Raw genomic sequence first — 18,321 nt, 5'->3', positions numbered from 1 at the left:
AGGTCATTTGATTTCTTAATTGATTACTTCTTGCTTTTGCAAATTTGCACAAGCAGAACTGTTGTTTCTCCACCTCTCCTACACTCCGAGCAGTTAAGCTGTAAACAGGAGATTTTTCAATACCATTCCTCAGTTATATTCGTATTCCTCGTGAGTCCTTATTAAAAACAGTATTCGTTAGTGCTGCTGTGCTTCGGGCCACTGACCTTTGCCACCAGGAAGCCTGCCTTGCAGGGGCTCTGTAAATCTGCTGGCATCATTTGCATGGAGCTTGAAACATGATGTGAATCAAATAGGATACTAGTTTTCTGATAAACAAGGTATTTAGGAGTAGAGAGAATTAGACCTTAAGCAGTCAATATAATTTGTGGCTGTTTGCCCTAGCAGTGCCCTAATCCAGGGTGTCTGTCCATGTGCATGGCCATCTCCATCCACCTTGACGCCAGTGTGAGCTCCGTGCAGGGGAAGTCTGCTGACACAGATGAGTTTTGATGTCGATGGTTCAGCTCGATGTTGAATTGAGTGCATACTCTTATTTTGAGTTATGTTTGAGCTAAGGTGAAAGAACGCTCTCTGTGATTATAGACATCAAAGACAATATATTGAAATTCAGTTATTATAATGTACACATCATTTATCAAGTCCCTGCCTAATAATGCCAGCAATTGCTGCACAGAAAATATAGCTTGATGGATTGTCTGCTTCTCACCATCTTACTGAAGGCCAAGAAAGGCAAACACAGAATTCTTTCAGAAATGTCAGGCTCAGGCTCTTTCAGGCTGGAGAGAGGGGCTAAATCTGAAAACCACAGGGCAGTCAGAAAAAATTCATAGACCAGGGGAGAATTTCAGGGAGCTTTGCTTCCTCCTCTCATCAAGAGCAGGAGCAACCCACTGACTACATGCAGAGCATGTATGACCTTTTGCAGAATTTGGCCTGTTTTAGTGCCTGCTCTTGAAATGCTGCTGATCTAAAAAAAACCTCTTTTTCACATCTAAAGCAGCAGTGATCTGGACTTAGATCCATAACAGCCAATTTTCGCCTGGGATCTAAAAAGTGGGTTTGAAACATGAATTTCAAATAAAAAACACCAAAAAATAAATAGCAGAATATATTTTTATTTCTTACGGAATTCTATTCAATTCCTGTTTCCTGTTTTGACAGGGTAAGTTATACTTGGGCAGGAAAAAAAGAAAGCCCACAAACATAATTGCAACCATGTCTAATTAGGCAGAGCTATGTAAATTTAGCGTTTCTACATGATTATAAATGTCAGGAGAGCCTTAGATAAGACATGAGAGTTTTGAGTATCTCTTGTGTACCTAGTCTAAAATGTCCTTATTGCTAATCCTATTCATCTGGAGTTGCTTCCTAATTAGAATATTTATGGGCTAATAAGGAGGTGAACAAGACACTCCAGTTCTGTTCCAAAGGTGAGAGTAGGGATTCATTAGACTCAGCGTCTCTGTTTTGATTGCTGTACAATGTAATTAACATTGTGCTAGACAATCATTTTAGATTTACCTTAACAACAAATATTTAAGAAGATTCCTGTTGTTGTTCTCTCTTTGAGTCTAAGACTGCTGAAATCAAGAGCAGTTATGTCATCAGCTTTGAGGGATTTTGAGGTTCCAGGAAGGTTTTTTCCTATTTTATTTTGCAAACTGTTCTGACCTCTGTCAGTTGCCGATGCTTCTGAGTCTTGTCCTTACTAGCTAAAAGTGAATCTGTTTCGCATATTTCTTGAAAGCACATTATATCACTGAGATATATTTAATAGCAAATGCTTATTTCCATTTTTTCCAGAATTTTCAGTTGCATGGCTATACGCAATGACTCGGTATAAAATAATAATAATAATAATTCTAAAGTCAGGGATGGTTTAGCTGTTTTTAAGTTACAGTGCCATGAGAGCACAGTTACTGGCCGACGTGCAGTGCCTGGCTGTCTTTCTGTACAGACCCCTCGAAGGGGCTCTCCCACCAGGAGCTGCTGAGCCCTGGCACAGCAGCAGCAGCAGAAAGGCTTCCCGCATCCACATCAAGATCGTACCAGAGCTGAGCCATGACTTTTACCCCACTGGGTTGTAGTCCTTTGTGATCCACACTGGAGGGTGCAGATGCTTCCCTAGTGGAATCTGATTGTCTCCACGTTTCGTCCCTGAGGCTAGGTCCAGGCACTCCCACCATCCCAGCCTGAGAGCTGGGCTGCAGAAGACATCTTCCAGCCCAAAAGGCAGTTTCAGCTCTCCCTCTCTCCATCGCCTTTTACTTTGAGCCTTACTTGGGTCTGAAAACGATGTCACCATAATAAATACAAGCTAAATTGCTCTGAAATAGATTCTTGCCAATGCTGTGGCCAGTCTGAAAATCAGTTCTTTTTCAAGAATAACCTGCTCACAGCAAAACCTGGGGGTTTTGATCTTCTCTATTTCCTTTCCTTCACGTAACAAGAAATGGACTCTGTTGTCTGAGAAAACAATGTTCTGTTACTTTAAAGGAGTTGTCAGAAAAGTTGTTAAGACAGCAAGTCACGTTACTTCAAGTCTTCTCTGTATAAATTATTTAGGTACGAGAATCTCATAGATAATGATAAATATAGCATCATTCTACTGCTGATGGAAATCATTACCAGCCATTATCAACTTTAATTAATATATTCACATTATTCAAATCCAGGTAGAAAACGTTCTTTGGCATTGAGGCTGGAGTGACATGGTTCGTGGCTTTTGTGCAGCCTGAAAAACAGCTGGCACTGGGGAGGCAACTGGGGAAGCGCTGCTGAGATGCAGGGTCCAGCATATCGTATGTCCTATAACCCTCACCCGTTTTCCATGCCTGTGCCCAAGGGCAAGGAGGTCTCTTGTTTCCGGAGGATGTTTCTCTCCTTCGCGTGCTGCTTCCGCACCTGAAGAGCCTTGCCATTGTCTGTGACATCTCAGTTGTCTCCGTAGCAACCAGGGTAATGCTGGGGAACAGACAATTGGAGATGCTAGGAATGAGCATTGGTAGCAAATGTTCTTTGCTATGAAAAATGATTGAAAACAAACAGAAAATATGGGCTAAATAAACCTCTGCTAGTTCTAAATGGAATGTTTCTTGAAAATTTCCATTAGACCTCAGCAGCTCTTTAAATAAATAACCAGTATGTCCCCTTCCATCTGAGGATTTCCATCTGTTGGTTTTGTTTGTTTGCTTCTTTCCCTTTTATAAAAACATCGAGGCCCAATTCTGCTGCATGCTGTATACACGGCCCCAGAGAGCAGCAACCTGGCCTCCAAGCATCTGGGAACCGCAGGCTCAGTTTTATGTACCCAGTAAAGCAAATGAGAAGATTACCTGAGGAGATGCCCCTGCATCCCCGCTCATCCCTTTCATGCCCACTCTAGCCTGCTGACAGCATACCAGGGCCTCGGCTTGGGCTCAAGTCGTGTATCCTCTGCAGGCAACACGATAATTCCTGGATAATTCCACCCCCCTCGGATGCACGCCTTCAGCACTTAGACGGGTGGAGCGTGCCCAGCCCAGGATGGGTTTCAAATCGAGTGGTGAAAATAGCTTCTCTGTGATAGGCGTTGTGTTCTCCACATCTACCCTTCCCAGTGCCAGGACTGATTTTGTTTGGGGCAAGATCTATCATCTAAATCAATGACTCCATGAGCTAATGGTTTAGTTAGAGACCCTAGGGACTCAAAGTAAGGACCTGTTACAGCTGGTTTGAGTTAGCGCTTTGTTTCTGCTGTCAGATAATAATGTTTCTAAACCTGGACTGTTCTGACATTTGCTATGAGAAAAGAGAAATAAAAAATCTATACTACTCCCATTAACTGAGCATAAGGTAAACGCAGCAGTTGGTGGGATGAGATAAAACCTTTTCACCTCTGGGACACAAATGTGAGTGCAACTTCTGATAAAATTAAATATATTTCATGATCCTACCTTATTCCCGATAGGAAGTTAATCCATCTCACAAAAACCTTGGCACATAGTTACACAGCCTCCAGCTTTTTCTTAGGAGAAACCAAGGACCAGAGCCCTCCATCCCTGCACAGCCTGCGAGAAGAGGATGGTCCCACAAGATGCCCAGATTGTAGAGCATGGGGACACAGACACTCCATAGGTAGACCTACAGCTGAGGTGGTTTTATTTGAATTCCCCATCATGACCAGGAATTCTTCATACCACAACATACCATTTCCTTTCTAATTGTCAGGAAGTATCAGAATTAGAATAAGGACTAACATTTGCAGCTAAGGTAGCCTGGACAAATAACAGCTAATGCGCGGCAGCCTGAAGTGGAATGAGTTACCCAGACTTTCTGTAGGTGAAGGGGTGCTTGGAAGCAGGTCCTGAGAAGTGACAAAAGCGCTGTATATCCATACCACAGCTTGTCTCAAAATAAAATTTTTATATATCCTTAGTCTGCAGTTAACTTTTATTGGGCTAGTTCTGTCAGTTAGGAATATAAAGCCATGAATTGCTGCCAAAACTTTACAGTAGATCTAGTTACAGTGGCAAAAAGTCTCTCCCTGCCATAAGTAATTCTGCTCAGGAAACTGGTGCATCTCAGCAAAAGGACTTTTCTTGCACATAGAAACAGGTCTCAGCTGAGAGCGAGGAGAAAGGAAGTAACATTGCCAGGATGGATTTGATCAATATAGCTTTACTTCTGTGCATAAAGGCGGCTTGAAACTGTATTCAGTATCCCAAACTGGGCTCCCCAAACTGATGAATGCCACTGAAAAAATAGCCTTAATTCCTCTGTCTGTTCCTCATTTGAGAAATAGGGATAATTCCTAGTTCACGGAAGTTTAATGATTATGAATTTGTCAATATTTATGCCTACAAAGAAAATAAAATATGCCAGCATTATTTATAGCATATCAGAAAGCTCGTCAGAACAGCATCATATATGATCAGGTCATGGGTTAATTATCTTGGCAGAATTATGCATTGCGATTTTTCATTCCAGTCTGTTAGTTTTGAATGTCTTATAATGTATGCTACTAAATTCAGGGTCATTTTGCTTCTTGTATGAAATTCAGCTTTTCCATACAAATATATTTTTTAGGAGAAAATGTAGCCAGAAATGGAGAAAACTGAAATGCTGAAACTCCCTCTTGCAGCTATTAGCCAAGAAACTGCTACATTTCTCCAATTATATAACCGCAAGAATTATATTTTATCACATAAAGATGGTTGGCATGTTCCTCTTTCATACCTTCTGGCAAGGTGAAGTTAATTCCACACTGCAAGAATCTGGGAGGTTGTCAAGTGGTTCTCTGTGATGCTGACTCCTTTATAAGATTTCCCCTGATAAGATGGAACCAGCTCCTGGTCACTTAAAGGCCTTTGACACTTCCAAAGATCCCGTGCATCCCTTAGATGACAAAAAGCATTGAAATTAAATGCTGCTTGATTAAGGCTCTGATCTGAGAAAATTAAATTCTGCCTTCAATTATTGGAATGGCTTGTGGCTACCATGCAATCCTCATGTTACATATAGTCACAAGAAAGAGCCCAAGTTACCCTGCCAAAGGTCTCTTTTACAGTTGGGACCTTTGAGGGTCTACTCGCTCCTATATCAAATTAATAAAAACGGCCTTTACATTTCACACTTCGTACATCAAAACACTTCTTTTGGAGTACTTTATGGAAAAAAAGCTCTTCTGACCTGAGCTTCTCCTCCCACGGTTGACATTGAGCAGTTTGTTTCCAGGATGATAATGATCGCTCTTTTTGTAGTCTCACCTGGACATACGGTGACTCGGCTCTAGGAGATCTGATTAAGGCTGACAGGTCCAATATGGAAAGGAAAACGTCCTGCTCAACTCAGAGAACGCTCGCAGTGGCGCTGTGCCAGCCTGGCTTTTCGGTCATTTAGTTTATCAGCAGTTTCCCAGTTTATCATGAAGCTGTTCATTCCAGCTCCTCACTTCCCCAGGCTGAAACCTTCTCTCATCTGAAACCTCCTGAGCAGGCAGTGCCTTGAGGTGTACAGGTTGTCACTCTCCAGAGCAGCAAGCACCCACCCTGCAGAGTGCTGAAGTCCCACTGAAGCTGGGCTACTACAGAGCCGGCATCGTGTCCGTCATAGACATCCATAGGTGTCTGCAAAGCCTCCGAGTCAACAGGGGCTGGGTTTCAGACCTCGCAGCAGTATTTCTCTGCTGAGTCTTTGGGCCCAATTGAACCCAAAACACAAAAGTTGCAGATATCATCATCAAAATCTAAGTTTGCTCAAATGTCCTGCAGACACTTTCTATTGCAAACCTATGGTCAATGTATCGATCAATATCTTCCCGGGATCTATCTGCTGCTCATTCCCCAAATGTTGTATCCCAGAGAGCAGGGAGTGCTGCGAACATCAGCAAGCTCCATGGGAAGCACTGCACTATTAACTGCTATCTGCAAATATTTTTTAGTGGCCTTCCTTTTGTAAGAGTACACATATTCATTCATGACTTGACTCAAATTCGCTAATGCAATTTTTAATAAAAAAAAAAACTTTATTTTATATTTATCTAGTACATCTACATATAAACATTAGGATCATTAGCTTCTAAAAAACTGCTGAAATGCGTTACTTCAAAAAGTGTAGCATTTTATCCTTCATTAATCCTAGATCTTGTTCAGTGAGTGATTTGTAACACCTAAGTGATCGTAGCTATGTTGCATTTTGTAAGTTATCCCTAACTTTATTACTGTATTTTGCTTTCTTCTTGCTTATTTTTTTCTATCAGATTCAGTCGGAATTGTATCCCTTCTTCTACACCGAGACAGAGTACAACCATCAAGTGTTGAATCAACTGCACATTTTCATTTCTTGCACGTTACATCTTTGATGTGATTAATATATACAAAGTGAACAAGATCAAATCTTGTTCATGTTCAAACATCGTCATTTCATGGCATGGGTCACAACTTCCAGCCAGCTGAAAATTCTTCCGCTTGCAGGATAAGCTTCTGGCTACTTTTCCCACAGCATTGAGGATCTTCTCCTTTGCACCTGTTTTCACATAAAATTTGTCTTTTCCACACCCAGCAGGGCTTGCAGGTTAGCTCAAGGATCATCCATGCTGCAGTCGGAGCAGGGACTGGATCAGTGCCATACAAAGCAACCCAACAGTTGCTGCTTTAACTAAAAGGTTGACATATTTTCATGGGTTTGGGGATCAAAGTTTGTGGAGGAGAGAAATGGTGGAGGCAGGTAGGACTTTTTGGGTTAAGTGCTGTGGCACTCAGTCCCCAGCACCAGTCCCGTAGACAGAACATAGTGATCTGTATTCCTCCAAGGTGTAATTTTTGTGGTGGCCTTTAAACAGGGGTCTTCCAGTTGTGTCTCCACTAACTTAACTAGCTCAGTTGATCAAATCTGGAGTATTTGTCTACAGTACCTGGAAGAGCATAGCCCTCTTAAAAGCCAGGGAAGCGAGCCCATTTGCAGCCAGAGCTCTTTTTGACAGAAGCCCCCATTAGTATTTCCAGCTTCACAACCCAACCGAGTTTCTTTTTCAGTAATTCTGTCAATCAAATTCTCTCTCAGCAAATCGACACAACATGACCCTACCCATACTGTGTAAAGCAGCTCTTAAGGGAAATACAATAGGGAGCATCTCACATTAATCTCTTCTCAGTTATTTGATTGTTTTCCACTAACCTTTCATTCTGCCAAATTTAATTAAATCAGCTGCTTTTCCAACTATAACATGTTCCTCCATTATTTGGATGTTCCTTTCAGTTCATAAGGGTGAAGGCATATATGATATGCAGCTAGCAAGAACTTAGCCAAGCTATTTTCTTAAAAGTGAGGGAATAATTCTCAACAGTGAATAATGAATAACACCAAATTCATTTATTTTATCCATACCATACAGAGTCTACACCATACAGATTCCCAAGACTTGTGTTCCTCTCCTGACTGTCATAAATTTTAAAATCCAGGATCCTTGTTATGGTGTACATACCATGTGTAAACACATAGGAGTAGAGAAATGGCTTGAATATATTACATCGAATATATATTACATTGATTTTATTTTTTTAATTGCTGCATTGATAGGATTTACAAAACCTCATGCTGCTAAGAATAAAAAGCTCTGACTATAGCAGAAGTGCCATGAGCGCAGAATTTCGAGCCTATCTGCAAAAATGAGTCCAAGTATAAATTATGAGCAATATTATGAATATTTATTGACCTATACTGATCTTCTTGCTGATCTGTTTCAAGCTTCCAGCCCAACACAGCTTAAAGAAGAAGGCAGTTTTACCTGGATTGTAAAAGGTTTTTTTCCTCTTTTTAATCAAGCCAGATATACCAGAAAACAAATCAGGCTGATAAAAACAGAAGTGACGCTTACAAGAAAAAGAGCTGTAACAGCTAAATGGCTTAAAGCAGAGAAAGTAAGAAAACAGCATGTGGGGCTAATGATGGGTGGTTTTCAGGTTTCAGAATACATTAAGGCATTCTCCCTGTTTATTAAATTGCTCTGGCAGCATTTGACAGAAAAGGTTTTGCAGATTATAAAAGTGCAGTGGACATAACTAGGATTTTTTTTTCCTAAAGCCTGGCCTTTGGGTAAGCACCAAGAAGATACACACTAGAGGAAGAATGTGGTTTTGCACAAGTCCAAAGAAGGTTATTTTTTCAAAAATGTTTCTTGGTTTGTTGTTTACTTTCCCTTTTCTGTGGTCTGCCTGGGGTTTTTGTTTTTTTCCTTCTCTCTCAACACTCACTCCTTTTGTCAAAAAGTGGCAGACACAAACTGGAAGCAGCATCAATTTACTGCTGGCAGATTTTCCAAAGGGCACCTCTCAGCAGCGACAGTTGCTGTGTGACCACCTAGACATTGAACTATTGCTTGTCTCTTCCTGTCCAAGAAAAGCTGGACGTAATTTCATGGTTTTACAAAAATTGCCTCAGCCAAAAGATAGAAGGCTTATTCCTCAGGTCTCCTTTTAAGTGCTTTGCAAGATGACCTGGCATCTCTGGGGCATAAAGCCTGCAAAATATTGATGTGAATTGAAAGCAGTGTCTGCTAGGTCTGAGTTGCTTCCTGTCGATGCGGAGATACAAAAGAATACCAGCTCCTGCAGCGATGCCCAGCGCGGTTACCTCCAGCAGAAGGGTGCTGGTGATGGGTCCTTCTGCAGCTCTCCTCATCGGAGTGTCTGAGTGCTTCAGCAAACTAATGGATTTTATTCTCACGATATCACTGCAAGATAAGAAAGTGTTTTCATTTCATTTTGAAGTGTTATTTTCAATTTCTTTGAGGCACAGAAAAATTAAATGACCTACTAAAGGTCACTTGGGGAGTGTTTGGGAAAATGCAAAAGAAATCCAAGCTGCAGCCTGTAGCCTTAATCACAGTCCTACTCTTTTTTGGCACCAACTCATTGGCTGTAGTCATAATCAAAATACATTATCATAGATATTCGTCATATCTCTTTTTTTAAATGAAATTTACTTGTAGCTCATACCAGCTCACTGTCACCCCCTCACATGACTATCAGAGGTGACAATCAGAAGTATATTTTATTTTCCTTATTCCTCTCCTAATTCCTTGTGGACTTGAGTCTGATCTGTAGTTTTGATCACCAAAGAGTGAGATGTAACCTATTTCTAATGATCCTGTGATTCTAATTTATGCAATTTATGCATTAAATATGAACCATATAAGAAGCCCATTTACTGACAGTCTTCCTAAATAAGACTACTGTCCAAGGACTACAGATATTCTTACAGTGGGTTTTCTGATAACAATTTTGTTAGCAATTCTGATAATAACTTTGAGGTAAGTCTGTAGTGCCTGAACATCTTTAATAGGCTCAACCCAGATGCCTTCGTAGGACTGCTGGAGGCATGGAAACCTATTAGGTCCATCAGTAGCAGCATCAGTAAATAAAACATTTCAAGACTAGGTAAAAAAAAAATGCTGCAGAACAGTGGCTACTGCTTGAAGTTATTGTTGTTTTCATACTTATCTTCTGAAAAAAGCCCAGTCCCTATTTTCTATTTGCTTCAGGCTTGGTGTCTCATTTGCCAAGGCTGAGTGGAAAAACAAAAAATTCTCAACAAATATTGTGTCCGTGTTATAAAACCTCCCAAAACCGGAAAATGCTGTCACAATCTTCAAAATAGAGGTACCATTTAGATTTTGAGTGAACTTCAAAGAATGAGATTGATTTTAAAGCAGTATTTCAGATCCAAAAATATTGCGTGGGCTGAAGTTTTTCAAACAGCTGCATTCGAGTTCTGATGTTCTCCTATGCTGACATATCAGATAAAAAATTTATACCTCCAATCCCCACCCTTTGCAACTCAAAATCTAGAATAAGTACCAGGTTAAACAGCCCCTACTTTGGTATTAACCTTGTATATAGTATATTTGAAAACGTGCCACTGCCTTAAGAGGGGGCCAGCCGGGGTGAGAGTGTGGGGAACCCTCTGCAAGATGCATTTGGGTCAGTTGACTGTTTTGGTGGGTGCATTTTCCAGTAGGTCCCTCTCCTCGCACAGAAATCTCTGCATTGATATTCCCCATGTGTTCCAACACAATGAGGTTTCAACCTGAGAGTTTTTTCAAAACCTCGGTAGCCCAGGCTCAGTGCCTGATCCCCAAGGAATAAAAATAATTAAATAAAAAAAAAAAATCAGATGGATCACACTCATCTCTGTTTGTTTAATACAGTCCTTATTATGCACAGTATTGCTAGCACAAAGCATTAAGAAAATGGTCCACCAGGACAACCAGTCTGTGTTACCATTTTCAGTTATTTTGATATGTCTGCTATTGCTTTTTTTTTTTTTTTTTACTTGTTTTTGTTTCGGGGCTTTTGAGTGTTTGGAGTTGATATTTCTAGGCTTTCCTTTGTATCCCTGACAACTAGCAGATCGCTTTCAGAGATGAGATTCTCACTCAATAACACCACTCCTGAAGCTGGCTCTTCAGCAAAATCATGACTCTCGCAATAAAATTAGGTAGGTGAGCGATTCAGTTTGGCTCATGTACCTTCTGTCCTGGGGGCTGTGGACACAGCCAGGGTGCTGGAAGGCTTCTTGTGTGGCTGTCAGGGTCTCCTCTGTACCTGAGGTGTGCTTAGGGAAGGTTACACTCACCACTTCCACTGCCTGAGTAACACAAAAAAAAAAGCAGCCAGAGGCAACAGAAGCCGAACTGCTTGGTCTGACACTACTAAGAGGCCAAACAGAGTAGGCTCCCAAAGGGCTTTCCAGCTCTCTGTGATTTTATAACCTCTTTGTGATCATACTCACTTTCTTTCAGGTGACTTTTAAAACACTTCCTTGTGCTTTCATATGAAAGCTAAGGTAGCTCTCACTGGCTGTTACACACACCAGCAGGCGTTGTTTTGCTTTCAGAAGCCACCACGCAGAAAATAGCGGCTGAGCTGGAACAGGGAACATTTGCACTTCAAATTCAACACCCACCCTGGTCAAAGCTGAAAGATTTGATTGTGTACCTGCTGGTTGTGAACAGGTTAAAAAAATCTGCAAATTGCAACATATTAAAATATTGTCTTAAAGTGCAGTAGCTTAAGAGATCAGTAAGGTGTGAGATCCCCGAGGTTACAGGGCCCAGGTGCTGCGAGGAAAAATGTTAAAAAAAAAAACTTAACTCACGGTTGTTAATCACACTGCTAGATGAAAGCTGCTTATTAAAGGTCGATTGTCAATATATGTGCAGTGCCAAATGAAAATCTGGAGGTTAGCTTGTGGCCTCTGGACCTTTATTTGTCTCAGAAAAAAATTGGCATGTGTTAGACTGATTTATAAAGATTTGTGGGACAGTTCTCCCAGCATGGTTTCGTGGGTGAAAGCCATCTTTGTTTCAGCCAGTGAGTCAGAGCAAACACTGGAATTGTTCATCAGGATGACTCCTGAATAAATATTGTCCTTCTGCCCTTCTTTTTGAGTCAAGGCAACTCCGTTCTGCAGGCAGAAATCCCCCACCGGGTGCAAAGTTAGTGGGAGAAGGCCTCCACTGCCTGCCTCCTCTTTCAGTCCCAGTTAAATAAGTCTTACGGGGCAGCAGCACAGTGCGAAGGGGATGAGCCATGGCACAGGGCTTCACCCTTTGAGAAGAGAAGAGAAAATCTGCTGAAGTTGGCCCAAGGTGCACTAGCGTTTCCATGCTCCCAGTCTCTGCACTGTGCCACTGGGCTGGATGATGGCTGTGAGCTGTGGTTTGGATGGCATGGGAGCCGTCCAAGGCACTGCAAAGCCCAGTTCGGAGAGCCGCAGGTGGTGGAGGCTGGCCCTGAGCTTTTGCAGGGGTGTAGAAACGAGGTGGGAAAAGCAACGCCACTCTGCAGCACTCCAGCTGCAAGGCTGCTTCTCGCCTGCTTTGAGCAGCCCAGGTTGCAGGAGGGAAGGAGCTGGAGGCATTTATCAATATGAGGATGGCAGGCAGGTCAGTCTGATGGGAGCAGGAATTCAGGGCTCTGACCTGCTTGTCAGAAGCCAGGATGTTTCTCATCAACACCTTTTTTTTACGGCGGAAAACTAGCTTAATTAACACGCCACCATTTCCAGGAGAGGAGACATCAGCATCACTGGAGTTAGACCACGGCACCACTCCTGCCCGAGACCTCTGCAGTCGCAGATAGCTTGTAAAATCAAACATGCCCAGATGCTCATGGCCAGGGAATGCTGTGCCATGCTGGGAAGAAAAGCAAACACAACCCCAGCCAAATGGAGAAAATAAACTTGTCTGTTTGCTTCCCTGCTCGTGGTTGTGCAGCAGCGAGGGCCCTGGTTCATTTTAAAGATGGGATCCTCTCCCTTGTTACAGTCCTAGCGGGAACGTGAAATGCCTCTGATAGCAGCCAGACCTGTATAGAGACATCGGGATGGAGCAAACTGCATCCTTTTAGCTCAGGCAGCAGCAGCGTGTGCATTAAGATTCATGGGCCCGGGGTTTGAAGTCTGCTGAGGGTGCTGCCTACATGACACGATGCTGCACCGCATGTACGGAAGGGAAAGGTCAAGCTCTATCAAAGGCTCGGCTCGGCTCGGGCATGAAGGCGAAGCTCGCTGCCCACCAGTCCCTGAGGGGGCTGCCGGGGGTGTCAGGCGTTCTGGTTGTTCTGTGAAAGCTGCCTTCTGCAGCGAGCTCCCAGCATAGGGGTTTCTTCCGGGAATCTGTGTTCATATTTAGCCACGGCTAAGTAGGGAGCATTACGGATACTTGAAAAGGTCTGCCTGTGAGCTTTCTTTAAACAATGGCTAATTAGATCTTTTTGGATAAAGCATTCCTGCTAGAGTGAAGTGACTGTTGGGGTGTTTGTTTGTTTTCAAATTGGCTCTCTCTGCCATGTTACACTGTTTAGTACTAATGTGTTCATGGGCAACTGTCTTATACCAAAAAAGCAAACATCAAAATTTCGCTAGCATGTGAAGAAAATGACTTAGAAAACAAGCCAGAGGAATATCCCATACCCTTCTCATTGGCAATGTACAAGTTAGGGGACATGAAAAAAAAAAAAAAAAAAAAACATAAATGTAAAGAAGAAGATGTAAGGATAGCCAAGAGAAGAAATACGACCTTTTTTTTTTTTACCAGCTTCAGATTTTCTTTCTCCTTCACCAATAGCTTTCAACTCAATAAATCCCACAGCAACATCCTGGTAACCTTATTTGCTTTAACAGACAGGATGCTAAATTTAGTTAGTCATACATTTCTCAGGAAGTGGTAATTAATTGGACAATATTTGTACAGAGCTTTGAAAATGTAGGTCCTAATTTTGCAAACCCTTTGTCCATAATGCAGATTAATTTAATCACATAATTACCGCATTTCTGGACTTTGGCTTCCACAGTTACCCAGCACGTGTATGATATATAATAATTGCATGTGTAAACCAGGAACAGCCATATTCCAAAAAATATTGTGCATGCAGACTTGGAAATTGGGATATCACAGATAGCATTTCATTACTACAATTTCATTTAGAAACTACTTTGCTCTTTTAGACTGTCTCTCTGAGTGTGATTTACTTTGGTTTCTAACCTCTGATAGCAAGGCGGGGGAAGTGAGGCATTGTCTGCGGTGCCAGCCTGCACCACGATGGGCAGAGCTGCTTGCAATAATTGCAGTTTTAGGGGGGCACCTATTCCTTTGTTCGTGCCTGTGTAACATGCTGGTTTGATGTTATTGATCGGTGTTAAGTCTTAAACCATTTTCACCCAAACAGATTGTGGTATCTGGACTGAAAGGGCTTTTCTCTTTTTGTCTTCAAAAGTTGTTTGAACCTAGAGAATACCGAGGGAGCTGATTTCTGCTTTAGCTCAATTTGTCGTAATTTCTACCTAGACCAAAAAGGCTTTACCCCTAATTTAATATACTCTTTTGAACATTTTTCTCCCCAGACCTTGTGTTAGATAGTTCCTCCAGCATCTCACAGCTTTAGTGGTGAAGGACCTACTAATTTCCAGCCTAAATTTATTCAGGGCCAGCTTATACCCATTCGTTCTTGTGTCAACATTGTCCTTTAGTTTAAATTGCTCTTTTGCCTTCCTAGTGTTTATCCTCCTGATGTATTTATAGACAGCAATCATATCTGCTATCAGCCTTCATTTTGCTAGACTAAACAAGCCAAGCTCTTCTAGGCTCTTCTCCGGTGATGGGCTCTTCACTCCCGGCACCTGGTCGGATCCGGGTTGCTCAGCGGTGAATACAAGTGACCTGGATTGTGCTCAGCATCCAGATGAGCCCTCAGTGCTTGGCACAAAGAAATACTATCGTTGCATCTGCAAGGCTAATACTGTACACGGTGCGTTCGACAATGCTGTTTGTCTCCTGCTGCACAGCAGGGAGTTGGTGGGATGCGGTGCCAGTCCTCCCTGCTCACGTCCACTAAACCAGCTGCCACAAAAGTCTTGTTGTCGGTCCCTTGCTGCATTATGTTCTGTTTTCTACTGAGAAATCCCATCTTGTTTCTGTTATCTCTGGTTACCCTTCTTCCAAGCTGTTACCTCTTCCTGCACGAGTTGCTCCTAACTTTTTTACCAAGCCCTGAAACAACTTCCCATTAACCAGCTTAAACTAGTTCTTCAGCTAATTCCCATTCTCTGGAATTTAGCTGATGTATGTCTTTGTGGCTCTGTATTAGATGATTGACAGAAGAGCGGACAGATTAGATCTGCCACAACTGCTTAAATTATTCTTTTCTTTGTAATTTTTTTCCTTCAAAAGCCCTTCTTAGTTTTTAGGTCAGACTAAAAGCTCAGCACTTATCAAGATCAGCTTTTTTTTTTTTCCATGACTGAAGTAGAAGTAGCACATTCACCTCCATCTAGCATGAAGATTTGCTAGATTTATTAAAAACACCAGCCGCTGGGCCTCCCAGTGACTTCACTGGGGCTGGGTTTTCAGTCTGCCCCTGTCAGGGCAGAAGCTTATTTCTTCTGTTCCACAGCATCACCATCAGAGCAAACATAGAGGAACTATTTCACTTTTCTGGGTTAAGACTATTCAGTGCTACATCCATGCTGTAGTTTCTGCCCTGTGCTACTTAAAATGTCACTTCTGCAAAGAAAGAGGATATCAGAATTATTCTGTATGATCAAAACCCCATCAAGAAAATGTCTCGTATGCTTGGGGGCACGGGGCTGTCTATTTTTTTTAATAGTGGTAACAATAATAATAATAGTAGGACAACAAACTAAGATGCCCCTGGAGATGCGGTGACAAATTGGAAAGACATGTTGAAATTGAAATTGATTGAATAGTTCAATAAAATCAGCTTAATGCACAAAAGCAAAAAGGTTAGCTACAGAAAAACAAAAAATCAGTAATTTCTTGTCTGCTGGGGCCAATCTCACTGAAGATTGAATTAGTTATAAATTTAAACTAGGTACTTGAGTGTGCCACCTTTATATGCCCACACTGGAGGCTTTCAGATGAAAGTGGATGTGGATGGCAACCGAGTGCCTAAAGGTCTGACAAATCCCAGTCTACTTTCATTTACATGTTTTCCTGGTTGACACAACTTTACATGCCAGCCAAGATCTTTCTCTCTGTCAGACCAGACTTCTGCTCTAAATAGGATAGTTGTGTCTTCAGCTGAGGAAAATCAGAGCACCTTTGGTGAAGTTTGCACCAGGATTTTAGCTCTGGTTGGGTCCCTGATTGCTGCAGCTGCCTCCAACCCTGAGATGCAGTGCCTGTCTTAAACATTTCTGTTCCCATAACAATCCTGCCTGATCACTCCATGCATTTGCGATCTGCTATAATTCCTCACATTTTCTCACCAGGCTTGGACTCTCTGTGCTTTCTTTCACATGTGCAGCAGTCCTGTGTTTTCCTTCCTTCTTCCCATCCACATGAACCAGCTCTTTGTGGCTAGTACCTTACTAAATTCTGGGCATTTTCATTTTTGGGTTTGTATTATCTGATAGATACAAACTCTTTTTAAAATTTCTTTAATGTAGTGTTCTGAATTTGTTCTGGATTTTTTATGAACACTGTGCTATGATGCTCGGTGAGCTGCATTTTGTTAAATAAAAAAAAAAAACTGATTGTAAATCTGAGATTAATAAGACAGTCTCTGAGTACACAGACATGCAAGCATGTCATCAGAGTCCGTATAATTTAATATCTGTACTTGGAGCATAATGGTGAGGCTAACAGAACTCTTAAATGAGACTTTCTAGTCCCTTTCCCCCTCGTGTATGGGAGGATTCATATTTTTCTTCCAGTGGAAGCTTTGGTTAAGGGCCAAATGAAGCCAACTAGAAAAGAGCTGAAGGCAGTGGGAGGCTTGTAGCCCAGGTCCCAATATGAGTCGGTTCTGTGCAGACCACATGCGACCTTACCCAAGGTCTGCAGTTCATTCTCGGAGATCAGAAGAAAGTTTGCAAGGCAGTGGCAGGGTTTCAGGACCGCTTTTGGCACAGAAGCCGAGCTGCCTTGGCTCCCACAGCCCCGCTCTGCTGCTGGACCTGGCCGTGCAACCTTGGTCTGAAGACAGGGGAAAACTGAAAACCACAAGGTTAAAAACGAAGAGCCCCCACTGCTGGAGGCTGTTTCCTTGCCCTCTTTGATGGGAAGAAGGAAGGTGTGTTTTTTTTTTCCTGCGGAGGCTGCGGAAGCATTGGAGCTTTTAAAATGCTGGGCGACAGCTATGCCATCAGATAGGAAACGCTGCGTTACACAGCTCTGTCTCACTGCAGCCAGGAACATTAGAGGTGGCTTTGCCATTTAAATGTACTATTGAATTGCGGTCTCTAATGTGGGCCTCCGACCTGGTTTTCTAATTTCTGTGGAATCTGATTGCCACTATTTTTTAACTATCTTTCCCCTTTCTATGATTTAAACCTAATTTGGCTCGCAAGCATTTGGCCGGTTTGGGAATACTTCTGTCAGTCTCCTAAATTGTCTGTAAGAGGGAAGGAAGGCAGGGCAAAATATGAAATAGAAATTACATTCATTAATAAGGACATTTCAGCCTTACGATTACTCAGTGCTTTACAAATGGAGCAATGAATGGCAACTTTTTTTCAGGAGGAAAAACAAGGGCTAACAATAGTTTCTCCCTCATGTTTTATTATACAAGGTAGCAAGAAATAATGAAAGTACATTTCCATAATATATTCCAGTTGCAAGGTGCTGATGGATCCTTATGTGCGATGTCTTGTCAATTTAGCAGATTAATATCTGTCAACTAAATGAGCTGAAATCAAGATAAAGCTAAAATTCAGATCTCTGTTATTCTAGCAACTCAGAAGAATTCAAGAATTAAAGCAGTTACAGCAGTTCAAGAGCGTTTGTATGGGAGTAAACAGACCTAACTGACCTAATTCTCACCCTTTGGAATTTCAAAGGACGTCTGACATTTTACATGAGCCTGTAACATCAGCGAAGGAAAGGGCAGCACTCAAGTAGCTGAACCGGACTCCAACAGCAGGAAGCAGCCCAGCATGCGGCTGCTCCGGGCAGGTCTCTCCTCCCATCAAAGTCCCTCCACTTGGCTTTGCAAAAAGCTTTTCCTGCATAACATTGTGCTTCCATCTCATCTTCACACCTTTGGGCTCTCCACTGCTCCACCAGAGCCACTTGATCCCCATGTCCCAGCTCGCAGCTGTAATTACACCTTAGGCATCCAAAGCAAACCCTGCAGCTTCTCCTGCTTGTCCCCTCAAAACTTATCTGCTCTGCGAGCCCACAAACTGCAGGGCTTACCACGAGCAAGGTCCTGGGGGAGGAGGGGGGTTTAGCTTTCCTCCCAGCCACACAGATTTGGGCTGGATCCCTCCCTGGTCCTCTGCACATCTCTCCGGCTGCCCACGGAGGATGGGAGC

General features: G+C 42.3%; 1 protein-coding gene across 4 annotated transcripts in view; it reads left to right on the top strand.

The window, feature by feature from the left end:
- The window catches only part of CDH4 (cadherin 4), a 525,850-nt gene that overhangs the window by 461,207 nt on the left and 46,322 nt on the right, over window positions 1–18,321 (top strand). The gene's annotated exons all lie outside the window — the stretch shown is intronic.

Source organism: Anser cygnoides, chromosome 16 (assembly GCF_040182565.1).
Source record: "Anser cygnoides isolate HZ-2024a breed goose chromosome 16, Taihu_goose_T2T_genome, whole genome shotgun sequence".
NCBI classification, from domain to species: Eukaryota; Metazoa; Chordata; class Aves; order Anseriformes; family Anatidae; genus Anser; species Anser cygnoides.
This window is presented reverse-complemented; position numbering and strand designations above follow the sequence as displayed.